The sequence below is a fragment of the Pholis gunnellus genome (genome assembly GCF_910591455.1).
Source record: "Pholis gunnellus genome assembly, chromosome: 22".
Taxonomy (NCBI): domain Eukaryota; kingdom Metazoa; phylum Chordata; class Actinopteri; order Perciformes; family Pholidae; genus Pholis; species Pholis gunnellus.
In genome coordinates this window covers 5,672,017-5,684,372 of record NC_136549.1, presented here as the reverse complement: position 1 = coordinate 5,684,372, position 12,356 = coordinate 5,672,017, and positions in this window count along the sequence as shown.

Genomic DNA, 12,356 nt, shown 5'->3' with positions numbered 1-12,356 from the left:
TATGGGCTGGGATGTCATCATTGCTGTGAAATAAAAGAGAATGATTAAAAACCATTGAAATAGCCATATTGGTGTTTTGTACAGATGCGTGTACGTTGACGTTGGACACAAAAACAGCTGCACAGTCTCTGTTTCTGTACGACGGTGGAAAGCAGGTGACGTGCGTCAGGGAGAGACAGCCGTACCCAGATCACCCTGAGAGGTCCGAGAGTGTCTCCCAGGTGCTGTGTCACCAAAGCTTAACCCAACGCCACTACTGGGAGGTGGAGTGGCAAAGGACGCTGGGTGGATGGCGCCGTGGCGATGAGGGGAATCCGTCGGAGGGCGAGCTCACACCTCCGTGGGTTCGGCTACACGGACCTGGAGTCTGCACTGCTCTGAGGATCACTACAGCGCTCAGCACGACCACCAGCCTGTGGAAATACCAGCCCCCCCCGTCTCGCTCCCGCAGGGTGGGAGTGTATCTGGACTGGCCGGGTGGCACCCTGTCCTTCTACAGCGTCTCCTCCGGGACCCTAAGCCACCTTCACACGTTCTACAGCACCTTCACAGAGCCCCTCTACGCCGGGTTTGGGATGGAATCCGATGACTGCTCTGTAACTATATGTGCAGTGGAGGGTTTGCAAGAACTCATTCCTCTATCAGCTAGCGCAGAAAGAATTGATGGTTTTTGAATGCATAATTTGAGAATAATGTCAATTTTAATTTCAGGAAATTGGGTTGTTCTGCTCACAGACGGTGGCAGCGACGCTGGAGAATATATGTGAAGAGTTGGTGATAAAAGAGAATTCAGAATTTTCACTTTGGTTGTCAATTAAATTGGTAGCATCTTTCATTAAAAAAGGTTTCTGTTAAACAGCCAATTGTAACCTTCCGTCATGCCAGCAGCTCTGTTACGCTGTACTTCGAGCATTAAGCTCAATGCTTATGAGGCAAGGATAAGTCACACACAAGACTTCAAGTGCTATTTTGTGTGGGATCTTCATTGTCTTCCCATTTGTTCCTGTAATCTTTTGAATATAAGTAAATAACAACTTGGAAATGGTTTTCAATTTACCAAAATAAAGTGGTCAAAATCTTGTACTATTTTGGTGTGGCTTTCAGGAGCCGTTTTCGATCCCATGCTGTTATACATGCATGAGGACTGCTGACTGTATCAGGCTTTAAAATCAAAATCCAGTTAGCTCCTGTTTTTGGTATTTCCTTCCAGAATCCAGCTAATATTGTATAAGAACAGCAGTAATAAACAAAACTCAAAGTGTGTTTAGTTGCATATGCTACTGGAAGGACCCTCAGATTGTTTCATCCAGCAAGTTGGTGTTGATTCACATTGCATAACTAACATTATATCTGCAGCTTGTCATTTTTTGATTCCCTCATTCTGACACCAACAAACAAAAAGCAGACTTCACGCTGTTCCTTATTTACTACAATGTAAACGTTGACAAAGTTAAAGCTTTTCCAATTGCATAAACCTGCAAGTGACCATTGTCAGGCAAACCTTTAGCAAATCCTGAAATAGAAAATGTGACTTACCTGAATTGAAGGAACCGAGACACATGAGCATTAAAATCTGGGAAATTATTTTAGCTTTTGAAGGAGCCTCCTTCTCTGCCTTCATCTTGGGTCTCAAGCTTTGTTTTCCTCCCAGACAACCAGCATGATCTGTGACTCTGGGCAGGACGGAGAACACAGTCATTCATTCCCGCTCTGCTGGGACTGAGTACATATTGTTCCCAAACACCAATGTAGATACAGGACAAAAGTGTGTGTGTCTGAATGTCTGTTTTGTTAGCTTAATGTTTTTATTGCAACGATAATTGATGTCCATAAGGAATATGCTAAAAAGGAAAATGACCAACTGACCAACCAGCTAACACGACCATCCTCAGACCCCACTAGGGGAACAAACGTTTATTTTAAATGCACTCTGTTGCCGAGTTTATGTGAAGGAAAAAAGATGAATAAAAACTTAATGAAAACTTCCTTTTGGCACACAGAAATGATGCATTTCATGTTTCTTTGTTGTTTTGGGCAAACAGTAAGGCCAGCTAGTTGGCAATAGTTACAGACGAGTTCACTCTGGACAAAAATGTCCCTTATATATATATATATATATATATTTTTTTAATGCATTGTTAATGCTTATCCATTTTCACTTGCTAGCTGCGTTGTTCCCTGCCTTTTGCTGGCACATTGCAGCATTATAATTGTTTTGGCATATTACTGTTATCTAATGATCAGTGGAACAATGTTATATGGCAGGAATGTGTATTTCTTCACATGCAAAAACCACAGATGTCAACTGCTTGGCGTTGCTAGATAAAAATGAGGTGATCACCTAAAGTCAGTAGGATAGATAGGACCAAAGTTCAATCCATCCAACAGTTGTTGAGATATTTCAGTCTGGACCAAAGTGGTGGCTTGACAGACAGAACAACATTGCCAACCAGAAAGCAAAGAATAGTTTTGCATTTATTCCTTAAAATGTTTGACTTTAGATCAATATGAATGGTTCATAAAAACAACCTGCGGGCATTTCAATAGGTAAAGTCATCCAGATGACTGAGAGGGAGTCAATATCAAGCATTGTACGCTTGTGTATTTTATGCATTGTATGCATTGTTTCAGTGGATAAGAATATACACACAATTCAATTAAAAGCACTAAACACTCATTTGCATATTCCAGAAATTTGACTGTGATGGTAGAACAACTCATGTTCCACATTCTATTCACCACAGATTAAGAACACACACATTGGCAAATTCTTTCAGTTAGATTCAAGCATTGGTTCGACACACTGGTTGCTCTGAAGTTATCGTATATATATATATCTCTACATATAATTAGTTCACAACTATATCAGCATGTCGTCAAAAAGTTCAGATCCCGGAAACGATGACGCGACTAGGGGGGTTAAAAGAAAGACCTGTCCGGATAGTTTAACCCCCATCAAAAGGAAAAGGTCAAGTGACGACCCAACCACCTCCAAGGAATGCTTCAGTACGAGAGGAGTGAAGAGGAAAGCCACAGAAGATGGAGAGGGAAAACCAACGAAGAAGAAGGAGAAAGAGGGAAGACTTGACCTCAACCTGTTTGGAGAGGAATCAGCATCCTCCTCAAAGCACTCTGAGAAAGGTAAGCTGATCATGTGAATCTGCTGTTGGGAGTGTATCCAATCATCAGTTTACTAAACACGGGGTTCAGACAGTGGTGGAAGATGTACTCAGATCTCTTACAGAAATGTACATCAACTGGGGTGTTGGCATATTGATCTAAATAGACTTCAGTTCACTTAAATTCACCATAAATTAACGGTAACTTACTGGATTATGGTAGGTGATAGTAGGATAACTAGGTTTTACCATGATTTTACGGTGCCAGAATGTTAGTTTATTTACAAAGGGTAATACAACCCACTACTTTTGCATTTAATTCCCAAAAAATAAAATATTCACAATAGACATTCAATACACAAATGTTGCAGTTCATTACTTGTTCTCAAATAATAAAGGGACATTTGTATTACATCACAAAACTCAGAATGTACTGCATGTTTAGAAGAAAACTAATAAACCAATAAAATCGTTAATGACCAGCTTAACTGAACTCATTCGCATCAACAGTGTAACATTGAATTAAAGTAGTATCAACAACAGTCTGATAGAACTGCTTCACAGTCTAGCTTGAGAACAGGTCTTATACACATTTATAGTTAATTTGAACTGCATGAACTCACACGTGAATGAAAACAATAAAGAGAGGGAATACCTTGAAAGAGGACTTGACTGCAGAGTCTGGCTGGTATCCTCAATCTCTGATGACGAGTGACTGTAAAACAAACAAAATAAAAACTTTAGAAACACAGTGTTCTGAACTTCTGGAAAGCTCTATGACATCCAGGATAAACACACTTAAAAGAATATTTGGGTGTGTAACTGTGGGTTCGCATGTGCTTCACATGTGTTAACATATCAGTGTAAGTCTTTACAAAAAGCTAACACAACAATACCATACAGTTGATGTTCCTCTGGGTGTTTTTCTCCTCTGTAGAAAGCTGCACTACATCTGTGGAGGATGTGAGTGTCGGTAAGAGGAAAGCCGCCTCCGATGATGACAACGAAGGACCAAAGACAAAAAAGAAGAAGACAGACCTGAAGAAGACCAGTCAGTCTGTAGATGCCTTAAGAGGTCAGTGTAGTGATGTTACTATTGCCTTGCTTTTGCTGCTTTGTCTGTCAAAGCACTTTGTAAACTCTTTTTTTAAAGGTGCTATATAAATAACATTATTATTATTATTAAATGTAAGGTTTGACCTCATCTTAGTAAATTAACGGTAATTTACTAAATTACGGTAGGTGATAGTAGGATGACTAGGTTTTACCGTGATTTTACGGTGCCAGAATCTTACCGTTTATTTACAAAGGGTAATACAACCCACTACTTTTGCATTTAATTCCCAAAAAATAAAATAATCACAATAGACATTCAATACACAAATGTTGCAGTTCATTACTTGTTCTCAAATAATAAAGGGACATTTGTATTACATCACAAAACTCACAATGTACTGCATGTTTAGAAGAAAACTAATAAACCAATAAAATCGTTAATGACCAGCTTAACTGAACTCATTCGCATCAACAGTGTAACATTGAATTAAAGTAGTATCAACAACAGTCTGATAGAACTGCTTCACAGTCTAGCTTGAGAACAGGTCTTATACACATTTATAGTTAATTTGAACTGCATGAACATACGTGAATGAAAACAATAAAGAGAGGGAATACCTTGAAAGAAGACTTGACTGCAGAGTCTGGCTGGTATCCTCAATCTCTGATGACGAGTGACTGTAAAACAAACAAAATAAAAACTTTAGAAACACAGTGTTCTGAACTTCTGGAAAGCTCTATGACATCCAGGATAAACACACTTAAAAGAATATTTGGGTGTGTAACTGTGGGTTCGCATGTGCTTCACATGTGTTAACATATCAGTGTAAGTCTTTACAAAAAGCTAACACAACAATACCATACAGTTGATGTTCCTCTGGGTGTTTTTCTCCTCTGTAGAAAGCTGCACTACATCTGTGGAGGATGTGAGTGTCGGTAAGAGGAAGGCCGCCTCCGATGATGATAACGAAGGACCAAAGACGAAAAAGAAGAAGACAGACCTGAAGAAGACCAGTCAGTCTGTAGATGCCTTAAGAGGTCAGTGTAGTGATGTTACTATTGCCTTGCTTTTGCTGCTTTGTCTGTCAAAGCACTTTGTAAACTCTTTTTTTAAAGGTGCTATATAAATAACATTATTATTATTATTAAATGTAAGGTTTGACCTCATCTTAGTGTACAATTAGGATCTATATTAAGTATAATATAGGAGGGTTTCATATTAGAGCTTAGGTAGCATATATTTGGTGTTACAACTGTATTAAGACATAATATGTGTTGTTCTGTTCAGCTGAATTTGAGGCCAAATACAAACAGCAGGATCAGCTTGGTGAAGGAGGATGTGGAACTGTGTTTGGTGGCTATCGCAAAGCAGATAATCTACCTGTAAGTGTTACACACACACAATCTTGCACACACACACACACACACACACACACACACACACACACACACACGATATGGTCAGGGAGTGCTAACACAAGTCTTTTTTGTATCTCGTAGGTTGCCATCAAATACATTCCCAAGGAGAACATTCTCTACCACGTGGTGAGTGAGCAACACCTGCTGCTGTTAAAATCTTCTGTATTCAACACTGCACTCTGTTTCTGAATGTATTATAGATGAATCATGGTTCTCTCTCATCCTCCACTCTGTTGTGATGTTTCAGGATGGAACTGGGAAGAAGCTGCCCATGGAGGTTGCCATCATGTTGAAACTGGCGGACATGACAAGTAGATCAGTGGAGATGTCAGCACCTGTGTCTCTATTTGACTGGTACGATCTGGACGAGGAGCTGATCCTGGTAATGGAGAGACCGATCCCCGCCGAGGACCTATGCATGTACATCCAAGGCAACAGAGGCTCCTTACCAGAGCAGGAGGCCAAGGTAAGCTGCTGGAGGATCCTTGTGTGTCTTTAACTTTTTACAGGAACTTGGAGACTACCTAAAGGATTTTCTTTTGCAATTTAAGGTTTATTTTCCTAGTTTTTAGGTCATTGTTTCTGTTGATCATGGTAACATTGTATTCACCAAAGTAATTGTTCTGATGGATCAAGAAACAGTAGTGGAGGCAGTCAAACAGATGGTAGACAAAGCTCCAGGTCAACTAAAGTTATTTGGAGGAGAAAAATAAACAGATGTGGTTTTTACGCAATCTACTGAAAATCTCTTGTGCATTTCAGTTTCTATGGCTTAAAGATGGTTTTAGAAACGTTGTGTTTTGTAGTTGTAGTCAGCTCAGAGTCACAGCCATGAAAACATGTCAAACCATCCTCCTCTGTGATCACTCATCTCTCTCTTTTTGTCTCTCAGATCATACTGAAACAGCTGATAGATGCAGCAATTGCCCTTGAGAAGGAAAACATTTTCCATCGGGACATTAAGTGTGAAAACATCTTGATTGAGACCAGCTCGGACGTCCCGCGAGTTCGCCTCATTGACTTTGGTCTGAGCTGCTTTGCCAAGAAAGGAGTCTCTTATAGCATCTTCCGCGGTAAGATGTCTGGCTTTACTCCTGCTCTTAACTAACTTACCCATCTGTGACTTTTACAATTAGACACAGCTCCTCATCCTCATCACCTTATTATGTCTGTATCTTCTAGGTACCACTGCTTACATCCCCCCAGAGTGGTGGAAAGGTCATAGGTACACAGCCGGACCCACCACAGTGTGGCAGATTGGAACGGTCCTCTTTCACATACTCCACAGTGATGAAGATTTTCACACCAAGATGTACTTGAAAAACCTTGTGGATTTCAGCGAGACGCTGTCCGAAGGTAAGAAAAACATACTCACGAACATGTCAGCAGAAACATATCTGTTGATTTCAGTTGACATTCTGATGGATCACTGTAGCCGTCGCCCTCACCTTTCTTCTCCTTCTTTCTCTCCAGATTGCCAGGATTTCTTCGGAAGATGTTTTACCTTAAACCCCAAGCAGCGTCCTACCCTGGAGCAGCTCAGCATTCACCCATGGCTCACAGAGAACTAACACTACGCACAGACACACACGCACGTCCACCAAACCAAACTTGTCCTCCAAATACTAACGCTGCTCTGAATCTTTGACAGGAAGGAGAACGTGAGGAACTCCTTCATCGTCATTCTGTAGGACAACGTTAGGCTGCAAAGGAACAGCCTGTTAGTAATTGGAATTATTATATTAATATTATCTAATGTCATGCATAAGTGTCATTCAGATACTAACGCTGCTCTGCCTCTTTGACAGGAAGGAGAACGTGAGGAACTCCTTCATCGTCATTCTGCAGGACAAGGTTGATACAAAGGAACAGCCTGTTAGTAATTGGAATTATTATATTAATATTATCTAATGTCATGCATAAGTGTCATTGAAATACTAATGCTGCTCTGCCTCTTTGACAGGAAGGAGAACGTGAGGAACTCCTTCATCGTCATTCTGTAGGACAACGTTATGCTGAAGGTGGAGCTGAACTGAGGGAACGGCTATCTCCACCTCCTGCGCGGGGGACAGAGGTGGCTGGTACCCCAGGGAGGCCTCGAATGGAGTGTGACCAGTCGCCGAAGAAGTATGAGAGTTGTGGGCATATTCCACCCAGGGCAGGTGAGTACTCCAGCTGGAGGGGTTAGATGCTGCCACGCAGCGGAGGGAGGCCTCGAGCTCCTGATTGAGTCTCTCTGTCTGCCCGTTGGACTGGGGGTGGAACCCAGAAGACAGGCTGATGGTCGCGCGAGGAAGTGAGCCGCCTTGGAGAAGCGGTCAACCACCGTAACAATGACCGTGTTCCCCTGCGATGGTGGCAGACCTGTGACAAAGTCCAGAGCGATATGGGACCAGGGACGATGTGGCACCGGAAGGGGTTGCAGCAAGCCGGCGGGGGGTCGGTGTGACGTCTTGTTGCGGGCACAGGTTGAGCAGGCGAGGACGAAAGCTCTAGTGTCTGCCTCCAGTGACGTCCACCAAAAGGTTCGCCGAAGCATGTCAATGGTGCGTCTGATGCCCGGGTGACAGGAGAACCGGGAGGTATGCGCCCATTGGAGCACTTGGGAGCGTGCAGGCGGAGGAACAAAGAGGCGGCCTGGAGGTCCGCCTCCGGGGTCTGGCTGGGTCCGGAGAGCGTCCTGCACCACAGATTCATGATAACACACAATGGTTCAGACAGGAATCCTGACAGCCTGTTAGTAATTGGAATTATTATATTAATACTATCTAATGTCATGCATAAGTGTCATTCAAATACTAACACTGCTCTGCCTCTTTGACAGGAAGGAGAACGTGAGGAACTCCTTCATCGTCATTCTGCAGGACAAGGTTGATACAAAGGAACAGCCTGTTAGTAATTGGAATTATTATATTAATATTATCTAATGTCATGCATAAGTGTCATTGAAACACTAATGCTGCTCTGCCTCTTTGACAGGAAGGAGAACGTGAGGAACTCCTTCATCGTCATTCTGTAGGACAACGTTATGCTGCAAAGGAACAGCCTGTGTCAAGATGAGGACCCAATAGCAAGACCACAGGAGACAGTCTGGCAAAACAGATTTTATTTCACCAGGATTTAAAGGCGAGGATGTGTGGAGCCCGTGGTCCGACACAGGTGGCCAAATCGACGATGTGTGTCCCGTGGCACGACACCGGAGGGCAGGCAGATCGACGGTGTGAGATCCCGTGGTTCGACACCGGAGGCCAGGCAGAACAACGAATGATCTACAACCGTAGTGGAGAGGAAGGAAGTTAGTCCAGGAAAACATCAACTGATAATTCACGGAACAGAGGTAAGACTACCGAGGCAGAAGACGAAACAGACTGACAACCCAGGCCTGCAGGGCCAGGGTTGAGAAGCAGCCAGGCGGTGATCAGTAGAATCAGGATCAGCTGGTAGCGATCCAGATTGTCCGCAGCTGAGTGCCAATCAGGGGTGTGGTCATGGAAATCGTCTGGAGGCAGGTCCAAGAAAACAAACACCGAGCACATGACATACAATAACAAACAGGGGAATGACAGACACATGAGGAGAGGAGATTGGGGGAAAACAGAGGTTAACACACAATGGTTCAGACAGGAATCCTGACAGTACCCCCCCCTCAACGGGAGCCTCCAGGCGGTCCGCCAGGCTTGTCTGGATGCAGATGACGAAAATCCCGAATCAGAGTGGGGTCGAGGATCCGAGAGCGGGGCACCCATGTGCGTTCCTCTGGACCGTATCCCTCCCAATCCACAAGGTATTAGAAACCCCGACCCCGGCGACGAACATCCGAAAGTCTGTCGACCGTATGCGCCGGGCCTCCGTCGATGAGCCGGGCGGGAGATGGGGGTCTGGCCGGAGGGCACAGGGCACTGGTGGACACCGGTTTGATCAGAGACACGTGGAACGTCGGGTGGATCCTCATGGACGAGGGGAGTTTCAGACGAACTGCGGAAGGGTTGATAATGGCCTGGATCTCAAAAGGACCGATGAACCGGGGGGACATCTTCCGTGACTCGGTCCTTAATGGGATGTCCTTGGTGGAGAGCCACACCTCTTGACCGACTTGGTAACGTGGAGCCGGGATGCGGCGGCGATCCGCCAAGCGTTTATTTTGTTCAGCGGTACGGAGAAGAGCGGCCTGGGTCTCCCTCCACACCTTCCTACAGCGACGAAGGTGGAGCTGAACTGAGGGAACGGCTATCTCCACCTCCTGCGCGGGGAACAGAGGTGGCTGGTACCCCAGGGAGGCCTCGAATGGAGTGTGACCAGTCGCCGAAGAAGTATGAGAGTTGTGGGCATATTCCACCCAGGGCAGGTGAGTACTCCAGCTGGAGGGGTTAGATGCTGCCACGCAGCGGAGGGAGGCCTCGAGCTCCTGATTCAGTCTCTCTGTCTGTTGGACTGGGGGTGGAACCCAGAAGACAGGCTGATGGTCGCGCGAGGAAGTGAGCCGCCTTGGAGAAGCGGTCAACCACCGTAACAATGACCGTGTTCCCCTGCGATGGTGGCAGACCTGTGACAAAGTCCAGAGCGATATGGGACCAGGGACGATGTGGCACCGGAAGGGGTTGCAGCAAGCCGGCGGGGGGTCGGTGTGACGTCTTGTTGCGGGCACAGGTTGAGCAGGCGAGGACGAAAGCTCTAGTGTCTGCCTCCAGTGACGTCCACCAAAAGGTTCGCCGAAGCATGTCAATGGTGCGTCTGATGCCCGGGTGACAGGAGAACCGGGAGGTATGCGCCCATTGGAGCACTTGGGAGCGTGCAGGCGGAGGAACAAAGAGGCGGCCTGGAGGTCCGCCTCCGGGGTCTGGCTGGGTCCGGAGAGCGTCCTGCACCACAGATTCATGATAACACACAATGGTTCAGACAGGAATCCTGACAGCCTGTTAGTAATTGGAATTATTATATTAATATTATCTAATGTCATGCATAAGTGTCATTCAAATACTAACACTGCTCTGCCTCTTTGACAGGAAGGAGAACGTGAGGAACTCCAGCTTTTGCAGATCTTGTAGCACACCCAGCCGTCCGAGGAGAGGAGATCTCTCTCTGAATTGCCTTTCCCGAGGTTTCTCCTCATTTTCCTGCAATCAGGACTTGGGGGAGTTTTTCCTCGTTTTCTTAGAGAGCTCGGGCTGGGCCAAATTATTCAGTCTATAATGTGATATTTAACACTGAACAATAAAAATAAATTTGAGTTTTAAATGAACTTTCAATCTCTTTCCTCCATTATAGTGAAAGACATATGGTATACGAATAAATAATATTGACAGCAATGATCTTGAAAAAATAAATTATAAGTGAATCAGGATTTGTAGATAAACAGAAGCTCCAGAACTGAGGCCCTGAAAGCTGAGACCCTGGACTGTGGTCTCGATCCAGGATTTAGGAGCAGCCAGAGAGTGAATTAGGAAAAATATTCAAAAAGATGTAACACAAGTTTTATTTCCAGGTAATTCAGGAAGCCATTGACGTTTTCCTGAAGAATCATCACACTTTCAAATTGGCTTTTAAGGAGCTAACTGTAGAAGAATCAGTAAGTTTGATCATATTTCAGAAATATTATAATAGTAATAATAATATATTCAGAAACTCATCCAGCTGCTGTGTGTGTGTGTGTGTGTGTGTGTGTGTGTGTGTGTGTGTGTTTTGCAGACGGAGGAACTCGGCCGACGGGCCCCTCGCTGGATCAGGGACAACGAGGTGACCGTGTGTATGAAATGCCAGGAACATTACATTACAGTCATTTAGCAGACGCTTTTATCCAAAGCGACTTACAAGAAGTGTATTCAACATCGGTATTCAAGAGAACTACTAGTCACCAGAAGTCATAAGTGCATCTCCTTTGCTAAACAAGCATCTAAGAGCATAAACCAGGGCAAACGTACAGTGCAACATACAATAAGTGCAACGAGCTAACACGCAATAGAATAAGTGCAACGACAGGTACATTTTTTTATTGAAATATTATGAATTTATTCTCGTAAAATGTGTGGAATATATTCTAAATGTGAAGAGATCTTTCTGAAACACATCTGCGCTATGCCAGACAAGGACAAACAGAATGACGTCAGACTGGTTTGTCCTGTGCTTCAAGTCAAATCACTCTCAGCTCTACTGACTCTACTGTTCAGCTTTCAGACACTGCAGTATGAACCTGGGGAACATATAATATAATAATATATTATTCTAAAATGGGTCTTCTGCATTATGAGCATTTTTGCTTGAGGTACTTGAGGTATATTTTGATGATAATACTTTTGCACTTTTACTTCCATCAAGTTCTGAATGCATGAGTCTATAAACTGGTCATATGTCTTTAACTTTAAATCTTTAATCTTAAATCAACAAAGTATCCAATAACTACAGTCGAGTAAATGTAATGTAATGTGCAAAGTACAAATTTCCCTCTGAAATGTAGTGGAGCAGAAGCATTAAGTAACATAAAACAGAAGCAGTAGAAGTAAAATAAAATGTCACAAATACAGCACATTAGAATGGTTACTGATACTGATTCATGATCAAATTAAACTTCATATATACTTTGTTTAAGCGTTTCATGTGTCTTACCTCAGCAGAGATTCATTTGGAGATTCTGTTCATCACAGTGCGATCCGTCACTTTATCTCACTTGACTTTCAGGAGTTAATGTAAGAGTCGTGACAGCAAACAGCACTGCATCGTGAATCCCTGTCACAGCTAAAGACGAACAATAGAATGTCATGTTGATGT